Source organism: Ooceraea biroi, chromosome 6 (assembly GCF_003672135.1).
Source record: "Ooceraea biroi isolate clonal line C1 chromosome 6, Obir_v5.4, whole genome shotgun sequence".
Taxonomy (NCBI): domain Eukaryota; kingdom Metazoa; phylum Arthropoda; class Insecta; order Hymenoptera; family Formicidae; genus Ooceraea; species Ooceraea biroi.
The window spans coordinates 10,684,126-10,700,407 of record NC_039511.1 but is presented as its reverse complement, the minus strand read 5'-3'; the positions used below and the strand labels follow the sequence as shown (position 1 = coordinate 10,700,407).

General features: G+C 37.3%; 2 protein-coding genes across 4 annotated transcripts in view; one reads left to right on the top strand and one right to left on the bottom strand.

The window, feature by feature from the left end:
* Nucleotides 1–16,282, bottom strand: part of LOC105287192 — a 187,923-nt gene that overhangs the window by 25,692 nt on the left and 145,949 nt on the right. The gene's annotated exons all lie outside the window — the stretch shown is intronic.
* LOC105287190 (trichohyalin) overlaps nucleotides 4,375–16,282 on the top strand; it is a 42,053-nt gene continuing 30,145 nt past the window's right edge. The window contains exon 1 of the mRNA XM_020034271.2: nucleotides 4,375–5,343. The gene's annotated coding sequence lies outside the window, so the exon portion shown is untranslated. The remainder of the gene's footprint in view (nucleotides 5,344–16,282) is intronic.

Genomic DNA, 16,282 nt, shown 5'->3' with positions numbered 1-16,282 from the left:
AATTACGGATTGATAAAAAATTTGCGAATCAATCAGCCAATAGCTCGGGGACATGCTGTATATCACAAGGTTTTAGCTTTAATCCTCTAATGCCGTCGCAAATCCTTTATTGATCCACTATTCCTATCTTGATATTAGCAGCATACGCGGAATATCACTGGCAAATATCAATATGTATTAATAATTATTTAGAAATTTAAACAATAAATATGGATCAGAATTATTTTAATCTTAGAGAACTATTTTAATTAGAATTATTATAATCTTAGGGAATTTAATATGAGCAATATATTCCAGATAATGCTCTTAACTTTTGATTCTAAATGGACGCGGAGATCTGTTATTTCAAAATCTGCTATTTTCATCACAATAATGTATAGGTATTTTATCCGAAAAGAGTAATTTTAATATAAAAATTTTATATACTAAAATTACGAAAAGTTTTGTGTCGATCAGCTTTTGGATAGATCTGAAAAGTATACAAAAAAAGATTGGAAATCAATTGGAACCAGCTAAGGCAGAGCAGACAGATTTGTAAGACATGCTTGTTACATTAACACAGAAGAGGAGATTTCGCTGAATATTGGATTGGTAAACCGCGTTTTTAATCAAAAATAAAAAGGCGGACGGCGCATATGTTTGCTGCATCTCTCGCATTGACAGACCGACCAGTTGCAGCATCGGCCGTAACAATACCGAACTCGTTATTCTTCTCCGCTGACGAAGATTAATTAGACAGCAGCCGATCCGCATTCGCGGATCATCGGAATTAATTCCATATCCGGTGAGATAACGAGATTATTTAGAGTGCAGAAGAACACTGCGTCGACCGTGTTTCCCCATGACTGATCCGTTCGTAGGAGGAATCGTGAATCATGCACACTGTAGAACTTCGACAGCGTCGAATAGCTTGCAGCAGGCAATGCCAAATTAAGACAAATTAAACCATCATATAAAAAAAAGGAAACGAAAAAAATTCGTGCAGTTTTTAATACAGATGATGCGTCAAATGTGTACTTCTGACTCACGGAGTTCTATGATGACGCTCAAAACCTGATTAAAATCTTCGTTTGTGCTCGATGTTGCATTCGTAAATGCAATAGCGCGATTGTTAAACAGTAGAAAAAGTAATTTCCATGAATATACGGGCTTCTACTAATAAATAAAGGACAACGCGTCGCGGCGCCGAGTATCGCCACGAGCTAGCGAGCGTCGCTAAACAACCAGTTAATTATCCCGTTAACCAATGGTTTAATTAATTAATTTAATTTACACGCCGGGATTTCATCGGGCGAATCGACACGCGCGCGCGCGCGCGCGTGCTCGTTACCATCGTTGGCGGAACTCGGCGCGATCGTTAATGCACGTACGAGCATGCACACCGACACGTGTATGCGCACGTGCGCACGTGCAAATTTAACGTGGCCGACGTGCTCGCCGTGCTCTAACGTTATTTCTCTGTCCGTAAGTCTTTCGATGGTGCTGCGAATACGGCCGTATCTGGACACATTATCGCGTCATTGTTCACGCGCTGAAACGCCTCGGGTGCCGCATCACGCGCAGCTACCCGCGCGTGTAGAACACTATCTTTTCGTCCGCTCCGAAACTGTCTCTGGTCGCGTGACGAACAGAGAATCTCGGCCGAGGAGGCGGAAGAGCGATAACAAATGCGACGTCGCAGCATCCTCCGTGGCAGCGGCAGGTGCCGCGGAAAGGTGTCGGGAAAAACGGAGCGGGAAGAAGTCGCGCGACGATATAATTACTGTCACAGTGTACCCAGGGGTGGAAGTCGCGGTGGCGCGCGTAATGGCTGCAGCGGGAATAAAAGACCAGCATTCCAAATGCGAAGCGCAAAATTTAAACGTAGGGAGCCGTACGAATAAGACGGAAATAAACGAAAAGATATTACATTGAACGTTAAGAGCGGATTTAGGTTGAACGTGATAAAGGATTTATTGTGATATTATTTCAAGGTTTATTAAGGAAATAACCGAAAAATTATTACAATAAATATACTCAGCAATGGAAATATTTTATTTCTTGAGAAATGTTTATATCCGATTTTTCATGAAGTCACGACGTGTTTCATTATTTCCTCAAAAAATTGTTTTCGAAATAAATGACACAACTTAGCAACTACAGTCTGAAAACTGGAATTTTAATAATTTTTTAATGATGCGCGCGGTGTAATCATGTCGGATTTGTACCAGACTTTCGCTAGACTGTTATCGGTTATCAGGAGTGTTTCCCACGCACGTGAAATGACAGAGGTGAGAGGAAACTACAAAGTAACAACGAACTCTTTCGGTCCAGAATGAAGATAAGCAGTCCCGAACATGAACAAGCGAACATTGTTGTATCTAAATTCAGACGTTGGCCGATAAAAATTACATTACATCTTGGTAAGTTAAGCATTGTGAACTGTATTTTCACATTTATATTTACACATTTAGAATGGAATATGACCATCCAACTCTGCGTTACCCGGGAAGAACCCGTTTAATGTAAATGTTGAATTAGAGGTAGACCGTAAAGCGAAGCACATGACAATAACTTAATGAAATTAAATTCGTTAACTAAAGCCAGTGGAACGTGACAGAATAGTGAAATTAATAATTCTTCATATTACATTGGATATATAATATAATTAGAACGTTTTGAGGATATAGTCATACAATTAAAAGTTGCGCAATATATTTACGTAGAATAAATAATTCAAAACTCTGATTCAAAACTCCGGCATTATTTATATTGGTTATATAATATATAAAACTTTCCAAGTCAAACAGAACTCATAATTATAATTATTCTGTCAGGGCACCTTTATACATTGTTAAATTAAATGATTAAAGTTTTAAAATAATTGAATCTTGGTGTATTGCTACATCTTGATAAAAATTTCGTTGCAAAAGAAGATCACTGGGCGCGTAACTCCGTGAATTAACGGGATCGTAAGAAGCAGCTAAAACAAACCATCTTGTTTGAAACTTTTATCATCACTTCTTCTCACGACGGAGGTAAAAAGCCCTTAAGTCCATGGGAAAAATCTCTTGCTAGCCTTTCTCGGCAAAGATAATCCAAACAACACACGTTGACTTAATTTTAAGAGGATTTCTGAGCATTTTTTCCGCTTACGAGCGATTAAATGCAAAATTATTGCTTTATAACGTATGTATATATCATAAAAATCATTAAAATATCAGTGCATAATTTGAAATTAATTAAAAGAAAATAAGGAACATCATCTAACATCACAAGAAGTTATCATAATCGATTTTCTTCGCAAAAGTGTATTTAACGCTTGACAAAACCTAAAATTTAGTTTTTCTCATTATGTATGTTAATAAAGAAAAAAGTTTAAGTGTATAATAATATTTAGATATCCAAAAATAATCTTTGTAAAAAAAAACCGTAACGGTCTTTACCTCCTTCTTCCTCATAAATGTTTCGCATGATGAAACGTTTGATGATATATAGACTTCTGTTATTGTCGATTCTCGTCATGTCAATTAACTCTAATCTCAAAGTACCGTATGCTTCTATTCGTGTCACGATCGTATCTAAAGAGAGAACCAATTTAGTTAACTTCAATTAAGGTTAACCAGCGTCAGAATCATCGATTCTTAAAATGCACGTCCATACTCCATAGTTCTATCAGCTCTCCAATCGCTTTGATTGCGTGAGCTCGCGCATTAAGCCTAAATCGCACAAACAAAATTTTTGGTTTCTTTCTTGCCAATACATTCAGTCTTTCATTTACGCAATATAATTACACGTTAAATACTTTTAATGCAATTAAAAATTCCTCGACTTCAGTTATTCTAAACGACTAAATCCATTTTTAAAACATAAATTTCTTTTAATAGAAAATAAATATGTTAAAATTAAAATGAATTAATAAGAAAATCAATTCAAATACAGAAATAATTCGTAATTTTTAAAATAAAATAAAGTCTGTTTAACAACAACATATTTCATATGCAAATTCCAAATTTGATCAACAAATTGCTTTTAAAATAGCTCTATCGTCTAAAATAGCGGACTTTCTCAGATTTCTCTAGCAAAATCAATGTTTAAGTTCACGCGACAAGCGTCACATGCTTTTCGATAATGGGAAATCTACGAAATCGCAGAACATGAATACCAATGCTGTCCAATTCGGGCCTTATTAGACCTCACGATGCGTTCACACACATGAGACACGCTTCGGTGGGTGGTAACCCACTGCGTGGCGGGAGGAATGGCCACTTGGCAGGGGAATAATAACCAGACTCAGGCTGCGGCACACACGCGGCGAGCAAAGTACTGCCGGAGACGAGAGAGTCGCGGGGCGATGCTTTATAAATCGCGAGTTATGCACGTCGAAGCAGTGACACCTCGGCCGACAGCGGTGAAAAACGCGCGACCGACCGCGAACGGTGAACGCGTTCCTCGCGCTTGACGCACGTTATTCGCGTGCTCGTATTCCGCGCTATCGAGAGGAACTTCCGGAAGGTTCTCCGTGTGCAACACCGGAAGGCTTCCTGCTGACGATCGGTGCAATCGTCCGCTTCTCTCGCGAGAAGGTGGTGAAGAGATTCCTCCTTCACATCCGCCCGGAAGGGGTTGAAAGCTTCAGCCCTTGCGATCGCGATTAATCTCATTGCAGTTCTGCGTCGATCTGAAAATTCTTTCTATCAAGCTCAATCCGGCTTTTCGGAGAGAGTAACTAATCTTCCCCGGAGGCTGCTTCGAAACTTTGTCGACAACGGTATCGACATCTTCGGCAGACTAACGCCTCTCGTCTGCGCCGCGTTGCCGCCTCGAAACCGTGTAACGCCGCTCGTTCCACGTCGGGTCCATTCAATCGTTTAACTGCCCCGGAAACAGATCGACCGGAACTCGCCACCCCCGACCAAGATTGCGGGACCCTTCGGCTGAACGACGCGCTCCTGGCTGCACTCGTATCGATCGTCGCAAATTGGATTGCCGTTAAGAACGTGCGGCGAGGACCACCTTCGACCGGAGGTCGACCGGAGGTCTACCGGAGCAGAGTGAAGCGTACTGTTCTCAGTGCCGCCGGCGGCGTCGACGTGAGGTTCTTCGTAACGAGGGAACGGAAGGAGAGAAAAGAGATAGAGATAGATAGATAGAGAGAGAAATTTCGGCACTTTATCCTGGGGAGTGCATCGCAGGTTTAATTTGCCCTGGGAAAAGTGCCGTCTTGCACCTGGCATGTGCCATAAACGTGCGTGACGGAGGAAACGAAAAGTGCACGCGTGCCACGAGTCGCGTGTGCACGGATGAGGCTTGTTGGCTGAGAGCAAGCAACGTGAGTCACTTAACGCGGCGATCTTAACGCAAGTGAGTATACGGATTTTCTCTTGATACAGTAAGACGAGACGAGGTAGCTCGCGCTGAAATATATTGCATTCCGCAAAAAACTGTTGAGCGAGATAGCAATGATTTGATAACAAATCAGATTTTCTCTATTATTATAATAATAGAGAGAGAGAGTTTGCAGAGTTTGCGGAAATTATTCCGTAAAGTCTGGAAACTGACTGAAAGTAAAGAGGAAACGTCAAGCGCAAATTTTTCACAATTTTTCGTTTTTCATTTTTCAAAATAATTCCGTACGGAAAACATGTGCTTAAACTTTCATCTTACTGACACGAGTGCGGGAGAATTATCTTTTTAATACTTCTTTCATTTTTCGCGTTATAATTTTGTAATTTTATATTCGTTTAATATATTTTTTCTCAATGTGACATATTGTGTAATAATGACGCGTCACGAGAATCGACTTTACATGATCGCACGTGATTAAACGCGGCCGCATTGGTATAGTCGCGCAGAAATTTACAGGGAGCACTTTAATTACGTTATCGTAAATGGAGATCAATTAAAAATCCCATTAAAGCATTATGCGAATTTGATAACTGTTAATTAACGGCCACTACAAAATTTTGGCATGTAGTCACCACGGTCCAGCTGACGTAATTATCAGTACTTAATAGCTTTGGGATAACCCTTACCGCAGAATTTTTTTATCCAGATAGCTATTTGACTACATGTTTTTGTACAATGCATGAGAGACCTCAGCATAAATTACGAATAAAGTATTACTTGCTTTCCTCAAGGTTATCTGGCACTCGTGATAAAACGTGATAAAAATGCATTGCAAGAAAGTGTATAAAAACGGTCAATTTTATTAAATTGAATTAAATTATTTTATTAAATTATTTTCTTATATATAAATGTACAAAATGGCGAACCAAAATCGTACAATTTAATGTCGCAATATTTCAAAAAATATTGTGTGCATATGTAATAACGCTTTTAAAGTACCAAAACCTACATTTTCCAATTCCATTTACGTTTTATTAAGTAATGTTGACAATTTAAATGTTTCACTGTCATGATATATTTTATTGACCGCAAATGCATTACAATGACTGGACTAGTTTGCAATATTTTATATGAACTTTTCCCTTATTTTATTATTTCATGTGCATTCTCTCTGGTCCACATGAATTTTTTCGATACAGTTATGGAAAACAAGCTCAATCTATTGCGGTCTAACTACGGTCCATGTTTACGATGAAGCACATGAGAGTGTCTAAAAAAAAAACGTTAAAAACAGTAGTCTCGAAAATACATGAAATATCGAATTAAATATCGAATCACAATATGTTACGATTAATACAAAACATACAAAATCAAATTTTTTATTTAATATTAAAAAAATTGGAGAAAAGAATTCTTTATAATTTTATGTAATATATTCTTGAAAAGAAGAGTTTATTCAATTACCAGGAAGAAAACTTCGATTCGTCAGGTATACATGTATCATCATTTAACTTAATAACTGGCAATTACTTCATTATCTTACCTAATTACCTTAACTCTCAGCATAAGTTAACTTCCGGTACGATTGCTTCTACCGACGCTATATTTGCCGCGAGGAATTATCCACGTTATCATCGATCAGCGACAAGACGGAAAGGATCCGCGCGAGGCTGTTGCTCCTTATCGTTGGTTCGATCCACGAAGAAGAAGTCTGTTTATTGAAATATTATCATCGCACGGTTATCGCATTCCCGACCACTGTCTCCCCCCCATTCACGCATGAGTGAGATCTATAATTACGAATGTGTAATTACGACAGAGTGGCGCTCTGCCCAAGGCGACAATATCATCACACGTAGCAGTGTCGTTGATGCAATTGGAAATTGCTGTAACTTCTCCGAGGCACGTCGTATAAGTTTGTCTCTCTGCTTTTCCCCGATACGTTCCACCCGTCCCGACATAAATTATACACAAAATATTAAAATAAGAAACACTAAAACGAGCACTTATTACAAAAATTAAATTATCGTAATCAAGAGAAGAAATTATTTACACTTAATGTAATTGAAATTCCACTGCAATTTAAATCGCAAGAATGTTTAAAATGAAAAATTTGCAATCTAAAATACCATTTCCAAATTTTATCGAAAAATGTAAAATAAGCGTCAGATTCCACGATTTTCCACGATGTGTCATCAGACTCCGCGTTTTCGTAAATTCCGTCCGTCCAAGAAATGAGCAATGGAAAATAAAAAAAAGAGCAGGTGGGTGGACAAACTTCCTCGTCGTAAATTGGTATACGATCTGATCTATGGGAACTTGGTCCAAGGCCGATCACCGGAATCGGTCGTTTATTTTTCTCTCGCGCTGTTAAAAAAGTATACACGGCGGCGATTAATAACGGCAGTGATCTCATGGATGCTTGACACGGCGCTCGTTCCATGCCAGCAGTCGATGCTATTAAGTCACGACGACGACGACGTTCCTGACTGTCATTGAGAGCACATGCCGTTATGTCAGCAATGTGGAGCCCTGCTCGCAAGGTCGCGCGATTTAATCGCGGACTTGCGAAACGATTCCTTCGAGGTTGCGTCAACGGAGCAGCGTCGCAGCATCCTCGGCATGTAAATAATGTTACAGATCGCGGCTGTCAATCATTTGTAACGAGCGCGCTTGTGACTTGCGAGATGAAAAGACTCGCTGTCAAGTTGTCAGATGACGATCTGACAAGGAACGTTAACGGTACCATTGATCCGATTACAGTTACGACGCAACGAAACGTGAATCAAAATAAAAATCTGTAAAATAGATGTGATTCGGGGGCAGATAATTAAAATTATAATTAAAGCAAATAATATCGCGTAATTAAGTTTAATTATCACAGCAATTAAAACGCGTTTCTCCGGAGCAATGAATTTATCGTTTCTGCTGCGCACGCAATTATTCCTCTCCCGCGTGTGTCCCTTATTAATAGAAATCCAATTAAAGAGAAGAAAAGAAATCCTCGCTTCGCTGGAATGTCTATCCTCATTTGTTTAATATATCCTAAATAATTTATGATCTTCAAGCATACTAACTTAGCTCTCTGCAGTCACGACTTTCGACTCTCGTTTCTACCCAGGACATGAATTTTTGCACTTTATGTTCTTCCGCTCTTCGCAGACGCACCGGTTTCACTTTTGGCGACTTAAAAGTGCCAAGGAAAGCAAGTGTCCTTTCTTCCTCGTTTTCTTGAAACCACGACGAGTCAAGGTAAACGCTGTCTCGCCGCTTTGTCCGTATCGTTTTCAAGCGTGTTTCGAGCAGAACATTCAGTCGCTATACGTGCGCATGGACATGTAAATTAGCGGTCTATCGCGTGGTTTATCGACCTGACCTGACGTGTTCGACCGATCGAGCTTTTCCGGCAAAGTGTCCTATAAATCAACAATAAATTTTTTGGTACAAGGCCACGGTCTCTTTCCTCCACATCTCGTTAATGCGCGCGAATACCAGCAAACGAGTTATCAAATCGTGGGAAATTGTGATAAAAAATTCTGTCAGGCGCCTTGGACCCACCCTCCTCTTCCTCCTCCTCCACCACCACCACCTCCTTTTCCGGGGATACACGCTTATCGATTAGGAAGTGCATCAGAGGTGTAGCCGGGTAACGTGGTTACGTCGCGTACATAAATGTTAAATATCAAAGCTGAGCTCGAAACATTGTACTCTCGATAAATTCCCGATCAGGTTTGATTTCATACTTACGAGATAATTAGGAGATAATGGGAAAAATTGTTTGCTTACAACATCGCGATTAAAAAATTAAAAGTTGACATTCCAATATTCTAGAGATTTGTTAAATTACACAATAAATTATAATAAGATCGCGCTAAATAGAAGTTTTTAATTCATACTTGTTTATTTATTTATTATATTTATTTATTATAGTTTACCAATTGAAAAATTGGTTAAACTGTAACGTAGCAATCTCTTGAAATTTATTTTCAAAAGATAAAAATAGATTTAAAAAAAACAGATAAAAAACGTAAAAGGATGGTGGCATATTCAAAAGCACTCTCTTGTTCATTTTTGCATATCTCCATTTCGTTGCTTGAATGAATTTAAATTTCGGACATTGCATATATGTGTTCTACGATAGTTCTGCATCGGGTTTGGAATAAATGTATGAGGCTCGCTACCCCTTTTAGATATGCTACCTCGCGGATTGTACATTGTTCATTGTACCTATATAAACGTGCACCTCTCAGACAGAAAAATTGTCAAAGGGATGTTATGGGATAAAATATTTCGTCGACGTAGCAGTACACAATGTCCAGTTCGTGTTGTATCAAAAAGACGATAATGAAAGCAACACCTCGCACGAAAGAGAGAAAATGTTTACTCGTATAATATATTTTTAAAATATATTGTACTGCAACATTTCTTTACATTTAATAAAAAATACATAGTAAATTAAATTTGATATATATGTAATATATTACATTAAAGAAAACAGGAATATAATAACAAATGTTAGAAATAAATATTTAATAAACACATGAATGAAAATAATGTTTAAAAGTAGGTGTTGTACGTTGTTTTATTAAAATAAGCATGTATAAAATGAAGAAAGAGTCACAATATTCTCATAAGAGGATCCATGTGTGCCAAATGCAATTCAAAGCTGAAGTGCGAGCGAAGCAAAAGATAGAAACACGTGTCTGCACGAGTACATATTGCTGAGCAATAATATGCGAAACTTTCAATCTCCCAGATTACGTAAGAAGTAGATCTTTTTATTTATTGTAAATCGACATGTATGCATGAAAACTCCATAAAGATAACAATCGATAAAATCGCATATACAATATGCCTTAGCAAACTATGATGCTTCAATAAAGCAAAATGCTAAGGTAAAAAGGCTTACGTTACTTTATCATTACAATATAATTGTTGAAAAAATAAGAAGATTATTGTCAGATTGTCACATATTATGTATTTAAAAAATTCATATGCATATTTTCTTTTCTTATAGACACTAGTTATAGACAGCAATATTGCAGTTATTTATTTTCACACTCTTATACTAGATATTATTTACGCTGATATTATCTCTCTGTACTGAGAAACATATTATGTAACTTCTATAATCAATAGTTGATGTTATACGCGTTGAGTGCGTTATATATTCAAGCAAATATATCCGAATTGTCATTTATGACGATTACGGAAGAAATATATTTTACGTGTAACTGTATTTTCTTCGGCCTTTAAACGTATATTCGATGCTGTATTTTTCATTGATGTCATAAATCGCGCTTTGTGTGAATTTACATTCGGGTTTTCGCGCAAATATGGATTTTCGGTAAATATCAAGCAATGACAATGTCAATCGACGGTATATCGCTTTTTCTCGTATAATCCATTTTTACCGTATAATCCAGAATTTTATAACGAGTTTTAGTGCATAATATTATGCATAAATCTCTCACTTAAAAATGTAAATGTATCTTTGAAATTCATTACAATTTGCTGGAATTTACACTATTTTGTTATTCGAAAAAGATATTATTTTATCGTCATTATATGTAAAGCTTCCTATATGTATGCCTTGGGTGTCGCAGAGATCCGGTTCGTATGCGAAATATATCTGAGCAAATGTATCTGCAAGTCACACAGCGCTCGTCAATCTTGCAACGTTACAGATCGTGCATGCGCTACATATGCTCCCGGGACGGCACATTAGTAGCAACGCATTAATTTCATGACAAGTTGTACTTTACCTCACGATGTTTTATATTACATGTTTTATATTATGCTGCAATATTATACGCGAGGCAATATATTTTATACGAACTTAAATTCTAACTACATAAATTATAATGATAATTCTATTATGCAGGAAATAACGCAATTATATATCAAAAGTTTAAAAAATGTAAGAATAAAATCATAGAAGAAATTATAAAAATCGAAAAAAAAAAATATTGTTCGATTTATATTCTACTATAGGAAATTCTACTAGAAAACGATAATGTTTAATATCAACATGTGTATAATTAAATAATGTACAAGAACGCAAAAGACATTTATTATTCGTCATAAAGCAATGTTACGGTAATATGAAATCAACTTCTTAAGATCAATGAATTTATCTTATATTTTATCCATAAATTTTCTCCAAGAAAATCCAGGAAAATCTCGAAGAAATGGTCGAGAGAATGCTCGTTTGGTAACATAAATCAAACCATGGAAATCTCTTCTGTTTTTATCCCCGAATAATATCCATGGTTTTTGGACGTGACTATTGTGGAACTTGCGAAAGTTTAACGGCTCGTTAGAGTAATCGAGAATGCTGAAAATGGCCGGTATCCGCAGAAATAATTATTCTACAAGCACAAGAATTGTTTTCCAAGCCGACAATTCCCAGAGCACATTGTTCTCTTAAAATCTCTTTTCTTTTTTATTTAAAGTGCATTTACTTGAAGGAACGATTTTCTAGTCCATAGGGAAGTTGCTTTGAAAGAAAAGATAAAGAAAATGCATTTTTCTTCACGATACGTGTATTATTATTATTGAGTAAAAAATTTGAGAATGCATATTTTAAATCTCCTCTATAATGTTTTTCAGTTCATAATATTTTTTAAAGCAATTACATCGAATATAATATGCAATATGAAATCAAATTATGCAGAAATTACAATTCTAACATTCACATTATGATTAAAATTTTTGTTTTCAATTAAATTTACATATATATATATTCCTCATGGGATTACTAGATACGATTACACTGAAACTAAAATTTTTAAACATTCTCTTTCAATTGCCTTTGAGCAGATTTATGTTTTAATACGGAAAATAATATATAGTGAAATAATAAAATGAAAATCCTACTATCTAAAATCGCTTACTGAGCAAAGTGATCTTCTGGCGTTAAGTGCATGTTGAGTGCAGACTATGCACTAGAAGCAGTTTAAAGGCTGAGAATATTTCGAACATTTGTGCACGTCGCACATGAGTACGGGAGCATATGGACTGCTAGCGAATACGCGCTGGGACTTATTCAGCTATGAATACGAATTCAGTCCTCAAATGCGTTAACCCTTTGCTTTGCCGTAATATCTATGTTCAACGTAATATTACGGTTAATATACTGCGCTCGAAAATCGGAAATGTCAGATTTGTATCGCTCGTGAAACATATTACATCACATTTTACTTTGACATTATAATATTATTAAAAGAGACACACATATATTTTCGGAATGTGTTGAAATTAATACCTAGTTTTGTTTCCAGGCACATTTAATGGAAAATATTTTTTGATAATTTATATTCTTAGAGATTTTTCCTTATATTAAAAATACAAAAATATAAGTTTTTAGATTCCACATTTGGTGTTTTTTCCCCTGAATAGTTATTTCTGAATTTCACCTAATTAATTAATTAAATTAAAATTTCGCTTAAAACAAGCTAAAACACACAAGAAATAGCAGTTTTAAATATATAACTGACTCTATTGTGGAAGATATCTACAATTCACCTTCCATTTTCGTATCCTCAAATAAAAGCTTTGTTCATGTGCAGAGTAGCGAGTTTCATGAATGAAACATGAAAGCTATTTAAATTATGAAAGTTAATAATTATTTTATTATAATTATCTGCTGCAGAATATCCTTATTTTCATTTCTGGATTACATATGAATACATGAATACAAATATGAGCAACATATTAACAGAGTTTATCAGATTAAGTGCGTTGCTGCGCATTTTCGTTGACGCTTGATTGCTGAGGCGAAAACGACTCTTCTGAAAAGTTTTACTTGCCCGGGAGCAGGTATATTTCACGCTTTATCCGGCGGACATCTCCACGTATCACGCGGTACATATATGTGCGTGTGCTCCATGGAGCAATACACGAGACCTTCCTTACAATGTTCGCGCGCGCGGTGATAAGAGCGCGCGAGTTGCTCGGCCGCGAGGCACGATAAGGGAGGTGCCAAAGCCCGTAATGACTCGCCGCCCGTAATCTAATCTGTCCCGCCTTGTTTGTAAAACGCTCATAGTCTAGTGTTGAATGAAGTGCCGAGTCCAAGAATAGCATGTCCATTACGGGAATGCGTATCTTAACGCTAGCGTATCCTTCGCAGAACGACTACATCGTGGAAAACATCGTGTGAGTGCATTGTCATTGTTCGCGCGAACGACAATGCTCGATCAACACGTACGAATCACGAATCAACTGCTCCTTACGTGGAAACTGTGCAGATTATCCGATGCGAATGATGTCGAGTGATGCGGAGACACGCTACGCCGATTACGAGGAAACATAATTCCGATGCTGGCTATCGAACGTGTTTTCGCCAATTTCACCGATCTCCCTCGAATTCGCGTTGACGAATATCCGATCGACGAGTTATCAATATTTAACAGCCCATTAAAAAAAACACTCGTTTAAAATCGTAAACCGCGCACGTCAATCACCAACACGAAATATCGCATCTTTTTCTCTATGATCACATTTATATTTATTCTGATATTGAGTTTATATCAAAGTTATTAAAGAATCAGAAAATACTGCCAGATATATCTCCAAATTTGCGAGTTTTCATCGGGTTTGTCAATTTTGCATTTTGGCTGCAAATTATCACAAGGAGCTGCTGAGGAACGCCATCGACTGGACGCGACGATAACGTGAGGGCGTATCCTTAAAAATTTAATTGGATTATTAGCCTCACGCGCTCGAAAGTTAATTAATCGAGTTGCGATGGTCGAATTTGCATTTCTACCACTGTGAAACGACGGACGAGCATGGTAAGCCATCGCGTACAAATTTCGGCTCGTGACGAAGTGAATCGTATGACCAGGATACGGTACCTGGATGCGGACGCGTTGGTGGTGTTGGTTAATTATCCGCGATTACGCAACGTGCAGGAAATTCCCCTGGATACCGCGACGAATTTCGGGGTCGTTTGCCGACGCCGCGCTGCTGCAGTAGCAGCAACAGAAGCAGCAGTAGCAACGGCAGCAGCAGTAACAACATGAGCAAAATAATCGAATCGCGCACGAGAGATAATCAGCTCGTTACAGAACAGCCGCATCGTTCCCGCGAGAAATTAAACGTCAGCATTCTAATTTTTAGTTTATTTAGTTTATTTAATATCTTGATGATATAAAATTTTCGCGATAAATGAGTCATTAAATTGCCGATGTTTTCGAGTCCGGCAAAATTTTCAAGCAGAGCATGAAATTAATTTAAATTAATTAATTTAAATTAATATTAACTTATACATTCGAAGAACAATATAAAATATGTAATTTGATCTTACCAAGATCGCTTACGCGAACGAATAATTATTTTCAACCACCTCGCCATAATAGATATTTATCGTAAATAAAGAAAAATAATCATAATGCTTTCTGTGTGTGCAGAATACTTCGATTGAAATTTCCATGTGATCGTTCTCTACGTTTCAGATATCTATTCCAACCCGATCGGAATCAAATTGAATTCTGACTACTTCGACGAACGATTTTCCTCTGCACGGCCAAAATATGATCGATCGTTGCGATTTGCGCGAGGGTCGGGAAGTAGAGCAGGTGTCCGGGAAAAGGATCAATTAAGCGTGGCTGGTTCGTTATGTCCATTTAGCGCGTCTCATCGCGATTCGACACTCGCGATCGACGCTACTGACTTTGATTGATACGCGCGCGTTTCCATCGCGCCTGCAATTAGTCCGGTATATGAGATGCGCGTCTGCTCGCTCCTCACTCGTTCGCTTGTTCGGTCGCGCATAATGCCAGATGTAATTTTTCATTTGAACTCAATGAACATCATAGCGGCTTCCTGCCGACGACGACGACTCGACATTGCTTGGCGGGACCGTAATAACGGCTGCTATAGATAAGACCTGGCCGTGTCTGCTGAGCGTATCATTGTCATGGGCAGTAAAGCGAAAATAGATTCGACACGCAGAAAGCGTGTCGTCAAATCAAGCCTCTTGGAACGATCATGAAGTGACATTAATCAAAATTATATGGATAAGAAGAATCTAAAATGCAGTTGTCGGTGTGTACATTGTATTTTAGTCATTTCTTTAGAGAATTCTTTAAAGAATTCTTTAATCTTTGATTATGCGCTGTATACAGGAAAAAGATTAAAACGTCCCACGAATATTGAACTAGGCACTATAAATAGAGCGATCAAGTTATACGCATCGACAATCGCGTTTTAGATTCTGGTTGCCCATACAATTTTGATTACATGGAATAGAGCTTTTAATTAATAATAAATTATGTTAATAAATTGATAATATTGTTGCGGGAATCGAAAATTTGTAATACAGTTACAAATTACATTCTATTCTAGTTGAATGACATCTATTTGCATTTTATGACAAACGTTTCGTAAAATATTCACTTATCGAGCGACTCGAGAATTTTAATGACTAAAAACACAGTTGTAAATCTTTCATCCTCATGTACCTCAATCAGTTTCATAACTGATTAAAGTTTGTTGGACTTGTGCATTTATTATGTGCTTTAGATATAAATCATATATCAAATATTAATTTTAGTTATTGTTATTGTTATTTAGTTATTATTTTGTAATCACATATTTGTGCTTTATCGTCTTATTAATAACATTTTATTAATTTTTTAAGATTTATTCTCCTTAGGGCTATTACATTATCATTACTATTACACATTCTACTTGGAAATTCAATTATAATAATATAACGTTTGAATATTTAGTGAAACTATATATTTTATATCATAAAACGAGTGCTCGAGACCGGTCTGTTATTTTTCACGGGCGGGTCAAAATTCGAGGAGGCGTGATAAGGCGTAATATTATTTTCAGCAAGATATCGCCTCAGGCCGTTAACGCCAGACACTGTTTGGTACGTGATCAGGAAATGACAGCTTTAGTAGCAACCGTGCCGCTGCACAATCACAGGAATCATGTG